We start from the raw sequence: 11,734 nt of genomic DNA, 5'->3' as shown, positions 1-11,734 counted from the left end.
CTTGTATTTTTATTTTGGAAAGGTGTTTATTAATTTCTACCTGGACTATGTAACAGCCAGTTCTCTATTCCAGTTTTGGCATACTGGAATTCTGTCAGGTTCTCTCTTTCATTTAGAAAAAGATGAATTTCTTGAACACAGTGTAGAAGAACCACTTCAGACACAGCACTTCTGTGTGAAGTGAGTACATATGCACGTCCCCATAGCACGGACCCAACCAGTTTGCTGCTTCTCCTATCAGGTGCAAACCTGGCATTGACTGCGTTGGGGAGGTAGAATAGAACTTAAATGTATATTTTGATGCATTTGCTGAAATTCTTCTGAAATTCTGCTAGCATTTACAGCAATAATAGCTCTGTTTCTGAAGAAAGAGGTTCTGTTATAAAACTGCAATCTTCACCTTTCAAAAGGAACACTTAAAAACTATGCAGTTTCTTTTTCTTACCTCAGGTTTTAGCACCTTTATAGGAAATATGAGCTGTAATTTTATTGTTTTCCTTCTTTAAAATATATTTTAAAAGGAAATCAAACCTCAGCACATTCTATAGTTGTTCAGAAGAGTGCAGAACTGGCAGTACTACAATTTGAATCTTACTTAAAAAACTGACAAGAATAGGAGTAATAGGTGCAAAGTCTCTATTTATTTATCTCCAGCCACCACCAGATCTGAATTTATCTTTGCATCATCCTTATGCAATGCAGATTAAGAGTCTCAGCATTTTGTAACTTGGTAACATAAGAACAAGGTCCTGCCCATTGTCATTCCAGGGTCCTGCACAAAGCTGGGATGAGCAGTGACAGTCTTGGCAAAGGCCAGCAGAAGGATTGGACCAGAAAAAGATGCTGACTGGTCAAACATTTTTTTCCCAATCTTTTCACTTTGTGTCTGCCTCGTTCAGGACAAGTTCATTAAAAGCATCCTTACAGAGATTAGCTCTCTATTCTGTACCCATTTCACCCTTGTCGGCTTTCCTGATCCTGACTAAGGCAAAGCCAGCAGTGATGAGGAGAGCCCTAATAACTCTGCCATCTCCTTGAGTGTTATGTGATGCTCCTGCTGTTGTTAAAGACAGAGCAGCAGCACTTGAGAAGACCTTCTAACAAAGTGCTTTGAAAGCCCCTTACGAGGCTCTCCCGGGCTGACAGGCATTTCAGGGAAGTCCTGTGCTTTTTGCCCTCTTACATATATTTTCCCTGTGGAGTTGCTCTGTGAGAATCCTTTTCTTTGTTGTTATGAGAACCAGTAGCAGGGGAAAAGGGATGTTTTTATTCCAGACTGATTTGTAGACCTTTCAAATGAAGGTGATGCTGGGCATCCCAGAGCTATTGGCTGTGCTGTGGCTCTGCTCAGATAACTCAGCTGGAATCTCCTCTCAGGTTGGGGAGGTCTGTGCCAAGGCAGCACTCTTCTGGCACTCTTTCATGGTTCTCTAAACCAACCAGAGTCCATACAAGCACATTTGGTGTAAATGCTGAAAGATTCAGGTCCTATTTCACAGAGAGTAGCGACTGACCCTTCTCTCTTGTATTTTCTCTTAAACCACGAAGTTCTGAGCCCTTTAACCATTTAACCATCTGGTTGCAGCCTAGACTAGAGAAATTTGAAAGGATCAACCCCAACATTAGCCCATTTCTAATTAGCCTCGTTGCCATAGTGACTTGGAGGGGGTTTATTATCATCAGCATGGCAAACCGATGGAACTGTGCAACTTCTTATGCAGCTGGGGAACGTAAAAAATGGATCCCACATTGAATCATGCTTGCAGGGCTGACATTCAAATCACAGTCATTGTGTGCTCAGGAAAAATGACTGTCACTCAGAGTGTTTCACTTCAGGAAGAAGATGGGGGGTGCAAAGAAAGAAAAAGGAAAGAGGAAAAAACAACCTATCTGAGGCATTAAGATGAACACTAAAATGCATAGGTGCAAAAGAAATTCAGATATCTCATTTAAACTAGAAAAAAGAGTAGAGGAGTAACTGACCTTGAAGCAGGCAGTACTGGATGTGGACTCTGCCTCCTTTATTTTCATATACAGAAGAGCTGGGATATTCCCAAGGACTTTCTTATTAGGAACATGGAAATGTACAGAAAGTGTCTTCCATCCTTTATTTGTATTGATATTTCCTTTTTACTACAAGGAATTGAAATGTGTGTGTTTTTGATCCTGAATGTTGTCATGGTTACAGGACTACTTGGATGCTGCTTTTTGCACCCAAGGACGGCTGCCCGTGGGTGCAATTTGAGGCTGGGCATGGTGGGGACCAGCCTGACCACCCAGATTACCATGGGGTCTGGCTGGAAACAGCAAGACCTGGAGCAGGGATTCATTGGGATGGATTTTAGTCACAGGAGGAGGGATGGAAATTGTGTGGTCACACTCCTACTACTCTTAGAAATGCCTGCTAGGTAATGCTCCTGAAGTAGCTGCTCATTCCACACGTGTATCTAGCCTGGAATATTTCTACCTAAGCTACTCTTTCACCTTGTGGTTTGACCAAAAACCTTGTTCCTATGGATCTTAGGACCAAGGGCTTTTTTTTTTTTTCAGAGTAGACCTCACTTTAAGTGCAGTCCACAATATTATACAAAGCAAAGCTGCATGAAGGAGAGAACACTGGTGCCAATCTCCATCATGTCTGTTCTCTTTGTGCATCTCATGGAGAATCTCATGTCTGCCTGCAAGATCGTGTGGTAGACACACTGTAGAAGCTGTTGACTTTTCACTGAAAAATGGGAAATCAAATATTTTTGTTTGAACCCCTCCTTGTACATTATCTTTTTCAGGTTTTTAGCCGGCGGGGTTTCAGGTTTCCAAACCTATAGAAGGGAAATACTAGGAAGAAAATTATTTTCTATGAAATGCAGACAGGCAGAAAACGCCGATTTTCTGAGAGGATTTTTCAGTGAAAGGTTGCAATTTTCTGTCAAAGACATCTTTAGTATTTTGCCAACTGTATAAAATGTCGAGTCTTAGGTCTTGCAGCTCTTTACCCCACGCAGAGCGCAAATGGAGGCTCATAGGATGTTAAACTTCTGTTTGTTTATTCCTCCCAAAAGTGGTTTTAAAGGACCTTTGTGAACAAAAGACAGTGCTGTAGGTTGGAAACAAGCAGATTTGTGCCTTTTCACACGAAGCTGATACATGGCCTTGTGCATATGAGTGTCTGAAGTGGTTTCTCTCCTTTTACTATAGACTGTCAGGTTGTTGGAGTGTAGATGTCTGTACCAAACCCAGTACAGTGTATGCTCTGCAGACATGCTTGTGATCACGATGATCTGTGGCAGAAGGGGTGGGGAGGGACATCATAAAAGAACATGGGGGAAAAAAGAATGTACAAACCAGTATTTTCTGGAAGTTGAAATTTGAAACAGTGAGGTTAGTCAGCGAATACACACTGATACCATACCTCAACTCACCACTTGAAGTAGGAAAGCTGTGGGTGGAAGTAGATGGGAACAAGTGGAGTGCCCTGTTTTGACGGACAGGCTTAAATATGACTGTAAAATCTACAGACAGCAGCGGTGCCATAGCTGAGCCTCCCACTCCTAATTCACCTTGCCTAAGGTTACAGGCTTGTCTGAGAGCCCTGTAATTTACTGGTGCCCAGGTATGGATGAGCCAGATTCCCTCATCACCTACACTGCTTTACTGTTGAAAGAGAATTGTCTAATAACTGGGGACAGCGATTTGTCACAGTCAGTTGGAGAAAAAAATCCAAATCTGATTAGGGCTAATCAAGCAGATGCCCTGAATTCCTTTCCAAAAGGGGCACTGGACACGTGAAAAATGTTTTGTGGGGAAGGGGCTTTGCCACTTCCCACTGCAGGGACTCTGTAGCAGCAGGTGAGAGGGTGAGCACTGTTTGCTGCCAGGGATACCTTTGTATTCTGACTCTTCCCATTACAGCTGCAGCTCCAGGCTGAGAAGAGTCAAATGGAGGAAGGATATGGGTGGTTTTCTCTATCTCCTCATGCTGGGGGGCCCTTATGGGGGTAGCAGGTTGGAATGTGGCCATGGATGTTGGGGCTCCATTTCCATCCCTGCTGCTACTGAGGCTTTGGGCACAGCTGGATCTTGGGCCAACTGCTCCTGTCCTGGAGATGCCTTCATGCACCTCCCTGTGGTAAAGGTGTTTTGTTGCAGGGGGTTGTTACAGTGCAGAGATCAGTGAGGAGGGCAAGGGGACATGAGTGATCAGTTGCTTTCGCAGAGAACTGAAAGCACATCAGAAATAGAAGCAGCATTTAAATCGAGAGTCTTTTTGCTTCTTCTCCACCTGATGAGCCTGGGAGTTACAGGAGGCTGTCATGTGGTGGAGAATTAACAATTCTGATGAGAGATGCTGCCAATTTGAATTGCTTATCTGGAGACCAGGGTGGGAGGGGTGTCCATTAGCGTGTCTCAGGGATTTCCTATGCCTGCTGGTAAATGACACCCTAAAGACCTAATTTTTCTTTTTTTTCTTGAGCTAATCTTATGGCAAAGTGCTATCAGACCAGCTTACGCTGCTCTTACAGTGTGTGGGGCTGCTGGTGAGATAGCAATGAGCACATCAGCAACTGCAGGGCACTTTATTGGAAGGCTGTGGCTTGCATGACTAAAAGGAAGCACCTCCTTCTCTGTGATCACAGAGTGCATCCCCATCTTCATTGCTGCTGATAAATAAGCTACCACAGGAGAAAAAACAGAAGCTGAGTATTGTACTGAAAAGCTTCCCTACCCCTGACAATACGCCCTGACTGCCAGTGCCAGGGTGCCCAGGTGAAGGAACAATGTGTGCATGAACCTCACTGTGGAAGCTCAAAGCTTGCCCAGAATTGGGGAATATATTGATTCCCCATATAGTCTTGCCATACATGTACACCTGACTGTGGAGAGTATTTTTGGGCCATTTCTAATGAGCAGTGCGTTGGAAATGGTCCCACCAAGTGGGTCCATGTCTGCAGTCCTCAAAGCCCTGCTTCCTGAAATTATCACAACCGCCTGGGGGATTTTTATGTGAAATTCCCATTAATTAAAATTAACAAATACCAGCGGGCATCTAAATTCCCTTTGTGATTTTTGATAACTAAACCAGCATTCTCTGCCAGAGAGAGAGGTCTGTTCCGTATCTCTCTCTTGAGTTCAAATTTTCCCTTGGGTTTGCTTGCACATTCCTTACAAGAGACTTAAGATTTCTCTGGAACAACCCCCGCTTTTTTATAGTGCTGCAGTCACACAAAATAAATATGAAGTGAGCTGATTATATTCCAGGAGCTACGAGATACCACGTGTCAGATCCAAAGTGAACTGACCTTTCCACTCCCAGGTGGACAGCTCTGACCTTTTGTGATGCTGATGAGAAGTGTGGAAGAAATCATGATTAGGGGAAAGTCGTGCTTTATTAACATAGACAGAGCACAAAGAACTCATCATCTAAAGACCTGCCTCTAGGTGGTGGGACATGAGAAGGAAAACCAAGATGTGTGTCCGTGTTGTCTGCTCATTATAGCACTAATGGGAACAGGACAGCAGAGCCGAGGGGACAGCAGAGGTGTGTGATGGGGAATTATGCTTTGCTGTAGAGGCTTTCTTGCAGTGACAGTTATAGCACCAGCACACCAGGATCCTACTGGCTCAAAGCCTCTTTATAATGCCATTTTACAGAAGTTATTATTCGACAGAGGAAAGTAGGAAGTCCTGGTGTACCTGCAGTAACACCCAGTTGAGTTTGGTAGGTTTTGCCTTGCTACAAGGTACCAAGGAGCTGTTAATGAATAGGAACATTTTTTGGGGCATCTGTTTTTTGTCACAGAAACTGTGAACCACTGACACTCCCCTTTGCAGGTCTGGGGGGAGGAGGGGAGCAAGAAGGATTTTTCTTGTACAGCAAACACAGCTTCAGAAAGTGAGGAGGTTGGTGGGAGGGGAGGAAGGGTGAGAGGAACGCAAGCAAGCACATATTATACTCCAACTGTTTCCACGGTGACATTTCATAATCACAACTCTTGGGAGAAAACACTTTGTTGCAAAGCTGGAGGAGGCAGGACAGCTTTGTGGATGCAGCCAGAGAGGGATAGATCTCCCAGCACCTGTGGCTCACCGTCCAGAGGACTTGGAAGCAGGGGCCAGCTAAATTCATGAGGTTGTAGCACAAACCTTGGGCAAGGAATTTAAATGCAAAGCAGTTATTAGCATCTCTGTCCTTTTATTTCAAGGATGAACATTTATAAATAAATGTGATGTCATCACACTAGATGGGAAGTCTAAATATCTACTGTTTCTTGGCAGGAAGAAGGGAAAGAGAAATGTATTTAAAAAAAGATCCCATAAGATGTACACAGCAAAGCATAGTCAAATAGCTGAAAGCAGCAAGTAGTTAATGAATTAGGTCACCAGGTCTTTGCATTCCACATTGTCTTTCCTTTTACTCTCAGTCCTGGAGTTATTGCATGTAAGCGAGCTCCAAGCAGACTGAAACCTGCCTTTTCATCACCAGGGCTGGTTGCACAGTGCTCAGAAGAAGCCAGTGCTTTGCTAGCAGCGAGTCTCACAAATCAATCGGCGGCATGTTATTCATTTTACAAAGCACCATTTTCACCTGAATCACTTCCAAATGTCTGTGATTCCCTGTGTTGTTTTAGGCAGTGCACCACTTGTCATCGTGCTGCTACAGATGGCGATAGCTCTTGGGGGCTTTCCTACGAGACGTAGGCAGGGGAGGCAAGGGCTGTGACAACTACATGAGGTTTTCATGTTTGGGGACTTTCCTTCAGTTCCTACAACAGAAAACTGAATCTTGTGTTTCAGTTCCAACCCTCTTGCAGGTTCTGTGAGCTTAGGCAAATTACTTCCCCTACAAGTCTCTCAGATGGGATAAGTGTTCTTTTTCTTATATCCCTGATCATGTGTAGATGGATAATCAAATTTTTCTGGGCAAGGTGGCATGAGGCTGTAGGTTGACTGTGCTGCTTCTGCAGAGCTTAACAGGAGCTTAGGTTCCTTCAGTAACATGACTCAGTGCAGTCCTAGACTGCATCCAAAGCAAGTATACAGAGATGTATATGATTTCTTAAAGCAATTACTGCATCTTTATATTCCTGAAAAAAAAATTCTAATTTGCGCTTTTTTTTTTTTATTATTTTATTTTTTTGTGACTGAAGCTCCTCAGCTCTGTGCCCTTTCTGTAGGACTGCATGGAGCTGCTAATGATCTGCTCTCTTGTAAGTCCCTAATTGTAGAAGTTGTTACACCGGGTTGCAAATTTTGTGGTGTGCCAGGTGACAGGGTGTTTGTGTGCTTCTCTTTCTGTCTTGATCCATTGTCGGGAGTACAAAGGAAGTCTGGCCTTTTGTTTGTAATACAGCACTGATCTCTGCTTGTGATGTACAGAAAGTCTTGGGCAAAAACCTTGACAAGTAAAGAAAGTCTCTAAATTTGGGACACCTCCAGAAACACTTGGCGTAACAGGGCCTGTATCATTTTTATCTCTCCCTTACATCCTGGAAAACAGGATGATTTTTTGAAAAAGACATTAGTTTCATATTATATCCTTAGGTCTCTGTGGTGTCTAAAGGAAGAAGAAGAGAAATTATAGATAACCTACAGATCCTCATGCACCCAAGATTTACAGCTCTTCGTCCAAATAGAGCATCCAGAGTGACAGCTGAGCTGGAGACCTTGCTATTGAGTGTCTGCAAGAGGCAGTTCCCCTGCACCAGCCTGTTGCACAGAGGAGAGCGACTGCTGCTCCCCTTCCCCCTTCAGCAACCCATCTGTGGAGCTGGCAGCAGTGTCCTCTGGCAAGTCGTGGTGACTGGCCATGCCATGGAGGGCTTGGCTGCTCTGGCAGAGAAGTGAGAAGATGGGACATCCCACTGCTATGAACTTCTGCCACACATTTGTAGAAAATGGCTTGGTAGAACTTAAACAACTGTTTTTGGAGCTGCAGACAAGGATCGAAGACGCACCCAATGGAGTCCCTCTGGACCAGGCAGTGCTTTGACTATTGGGTCTCTTCATTCCCCATTCAACTCCTTTCAGCTGATTGGTACCAGTCTTTCCATTCTCCTCTCTCCAACTCTAATGATTTTCTGTGTCTCATCATGAAGCCTTTCTATTTCTTCTCCTCAGTAGTTTCTCTGAGAATGGATGTGTGGCTGATGACTTTTTATTCAGAAACTCTGCAGATCTCATTTTATTCCTCTTCTAAGCTGAAACCAAAAGCATTTTGCTTCCATATCCTTTCAGAATTTAAACAACTTTTCATATGAAATTACATAATGGTATTTCCTATTGCAGTGAGTTTTTCTTCTGATGGTATTTTGAGGGAGTTCAGGTTATTCTTGAAGGGTCCACATGTGAAGACTTTTCAGAGGTGTCTCTATCTCTGCTGAGTTATTAGCCCTTGTGAAATCCAACCCGTTTAAAACATACAGACTGCAAATGTGCTGCAGACTATGTTGGGTGTGAGACTGAGATAGGCAGGGTGGGATTTCGTGTGACTCGATCCAACACAGAAATTGCCATTTCCCTCTGAGACAGAGTTTGGGTAGAAATTAAAGACTGATGAGAAGTGACATGAATATCTGTATTGATTGCAGAAATTGGTGACAGAATGACACTGATAATTCTGGTGATTTTTCAAGTTTTCTCTTTTGTGCACAGACTTCCCCCTTCCCAGCTGGTAGCTGGCAGCCTGCTCCAGTAGGATGTGATGTAAGGACTGGAAATTGATACTTCTTTTCTTGACTCAGATACTCCAGTTCAAAACTTTGAGTCCTTTGACTGTTGGAAAGGCCAAGATCAGCCACCCTAAAGCTCAGCCCACGTGTTTGTTTATCTTGAGTGTTAGCAAAGCAGCCTGGGAGCCGCAGAGCCAGATGGCAATGATGGGATCTTTGTAAGGCTGTTTGAATTGTGGCAATTGCTGCTGCTGCTGCTTTTGGTTTTTTTTTTTTCTTCCTAAATCAGCATCCTTTTATCTTCCTCATTTCATGTTTGTTTTCTGCACATCTTGAGTTTGATGCCAGGGATTAAAAATGAGGGTTGATTCGTATATCAATATTAAACTGCATAATCACCTCAGTTATTATTTGACTTCATTTGGAGCATTCGCAATGTTTTGGGAACTTTAAGTGAAAGAAAACTTTAACATTAGATAAAACTTTTAACATTAGACTGAACTATCAATAACCAGAATTTCTGACCGAGTTTGCATCCCCTGTGTCTGGTTTTTCACAGTAAATAACCTCTTACCATATATTTTCAACATTTTTTTTTTTTTAAATACTAAGAATTTATTTGTTCTTCCATTTGATGAGAAAATAATGGGACAACACAATCTGTGCCAATAATCTCGGAGGGATTTATATTCTCCAACACCAGTAGACTTACTGCAACTTTAATATATTACCAGTAATTTCTACTTCCTCTGGCGAGGCTTAGAGAAACATAAGGTGCTTTAGTAACAAACAGGGATCCGCCCACAACTCTGATTTATCTTTATGACTCAGCAAAGAGCGTAAACTGAGATTAGGGCACAGAGTGATTCTATAAGTAGTTATAAATCAACCATTCACCAAGGTAGGGGGAGGGAAAGAGGGCTAGCAGCGTTCCATGTATGAGGAAGAGAGTGGTTTGGGGCTTGCAGATGGTAAAGTCTTCTTTGAGGGAAGTCAGTGAAGAGATCAACAGGGATTGGCCACAGAGAGATATGTAGTGTTTTCATGAGTGTTCATGTAGGTGTTTACCCAGGCAGGGCTGTTTACATCATTTTCTGTCAGAAATGTCCCTGGCTGAGCAAGTCAGGTCTATCTGACGGAAGCGAACCCGCCACCAACAGGTCGGCTGGATGGTGGGATGAATAACTTTAGAAAACAAAGTTGCAGATCTGAATCTGTAGTGTGTTCGACTTGGACTGAGTTCACAGGTTACATCCTTACCTGACTCCAAAAAAACTCCTGGTCCTGTTGTGCGAATGGCTCCCCATCCAGCTGTGCTGGGTGGCAGCAGAGCTCAGCTCGTGGGACCCCACAGCCCTTACCAGAGCAATCATACCCCGTGGGCATTCCCAGCCAGGTCACAGCTCCATTTGCCAGCTGCTGCCCGTGAATTTTCAGCTGAAGGGTGCACAGTGTTTGTAGTGCCACTCTGATTGATGGGTTCATCTTCCAGTCCATTTGCTTACTTAATTATCCCAGAGTGAGAAAGAAGTTATTTCTTATAAATATGGTAATAAGCGGATCAGGATGTCAACAGAAGCACATTCTTGTACAGTTTATGGAAAAAGCTGACTTTCCCCAGTTTTAGTTCACGTCAGGCTTCCCTCATCAGCAGTCAGTAAATAATAAACAATATCTGGCGGCCCCCAGATGTTTGGCATCAGTCAGGACCTGCTTGGAGCTCATCTTTAATGTTGTCACTGTCCCACATCTTTGCAATTTAGTACACACTGGAAAAGGACGAAGCTCATATTTCCCTTAACTTCTCTTAGTTGTTTCTGGGATGTCAAAGCTTTTCATTTGACAACTCCTGATGCTGTGTAAAGGAAAGAGGGTCCGTGGTTATCCCAGGCCTAACTCATTGATGGAGGGGAAAGGTTTTTCTGCCTGATACCAAACATTAGTGAGGCTATTTTTGCCAAGGAGAATCTACCAAAAATTTTCAGATGAATACAGTTTGTAAATACTGGTTTTCAGTGGTAAAAAAATTACAAAGATTATAGGTTGAGTCAAGCGCCTGATGTTAAAATAAACAACACACACACAAGAAAATGATGGTAAAGAGCCTGAAGTCTCCCTATTTCCACTTCAGTAGGAATTTTCTCAATAAGGATGAGTGAAGGGCTGAAGGCTTAGCTGCAGGTCCAAACTCCCTGTGCAGGCTGAGACCTGCTTTAGAAAACAGGATGGGAGTGCAATGGGCTGCAGAGAGGCCCCTGCTCCCCCACAGCCGCTCCACGTGCCAGTGAACATCCCTGAGCTGTGCCACCCACTCCTGTTGGGTGATCCTGGAGTGTGTGTGCGAGCACACAGTACATGTACACTTCCCTAACCATGTCTATCGGTGTCATTTGGGTGTGGGTGGCACCAGTGACTGTGCATATGTTTGCTGGGTGTAGGTGTGCCGAGGGCTATCTGCACACAGGCTTCCCAGTGCGTCGGTGCTGTGAATGGAGGGAACTGTCTCACCCCTTTTCCTTCTTGATTACTTCCACGTTTTCCTCACTTTGAATATCTGGAGTCTTTCCTCTCAGAATCTGCGCTACAGTCATTCCTTGAGAGTCACATTATCCAAAACAACAAAATTGAGGTGAACAAGGCAGGGAGAGAAATGCATGTCACTCCATCAGCATTAATTTATGCCAAGGCTCTGCGAAAACCATACGAGATTCTGCATTGTTTGGAGTTTATTTAGATTAATCACTATAATTACATTTTGCTCTTTATAAAAAGCCTCCTATAGAGATTGTCCAGCTAGAAAATAAAAGGAATTTTGGAAATATTCGAATAGCCTCTTTAAAGACATTCAGGAGCATCATGTAAAACACAGTGGGCATCGGGGGAAATAATTCTGCCGGGAGGTCGGACGGATGCCGAGTTCTGTTGATTTCCTCATTTTTCAAGGCTGGAGGCTTCTGCATGTGAATAAGTCCTTTGTTTTTCCAAGGCTTCTGGTACAGAAATATATCTGCTGCAACAACTGCTTATTTTCTATCCTGGAAACAAAAGCTCTGATAGCGAAGGCAGAC

Source organism: Empidonax traillii, unplaced genomic scaffold (genome assembly GCF_003031625.1).
Source record: "Empidonax traillii isolate 1590-97213 ecotype Southwest subspecies unplaced genomic scaffold, ASM303162v1 scaffold168:size1726349, whole genome shotgun sequence".
NCBI classification, from domain to species: Eukaryota; Metazoa; Chordata; class Aves; order Passeriformes; family Tyrannidae; genus Empidonax; species Empidonax traillii.
The sequence above is the reverse complement of the archived record's forward strand: the minus strand, read 5'-3'. Positions refer to the sequence as shown.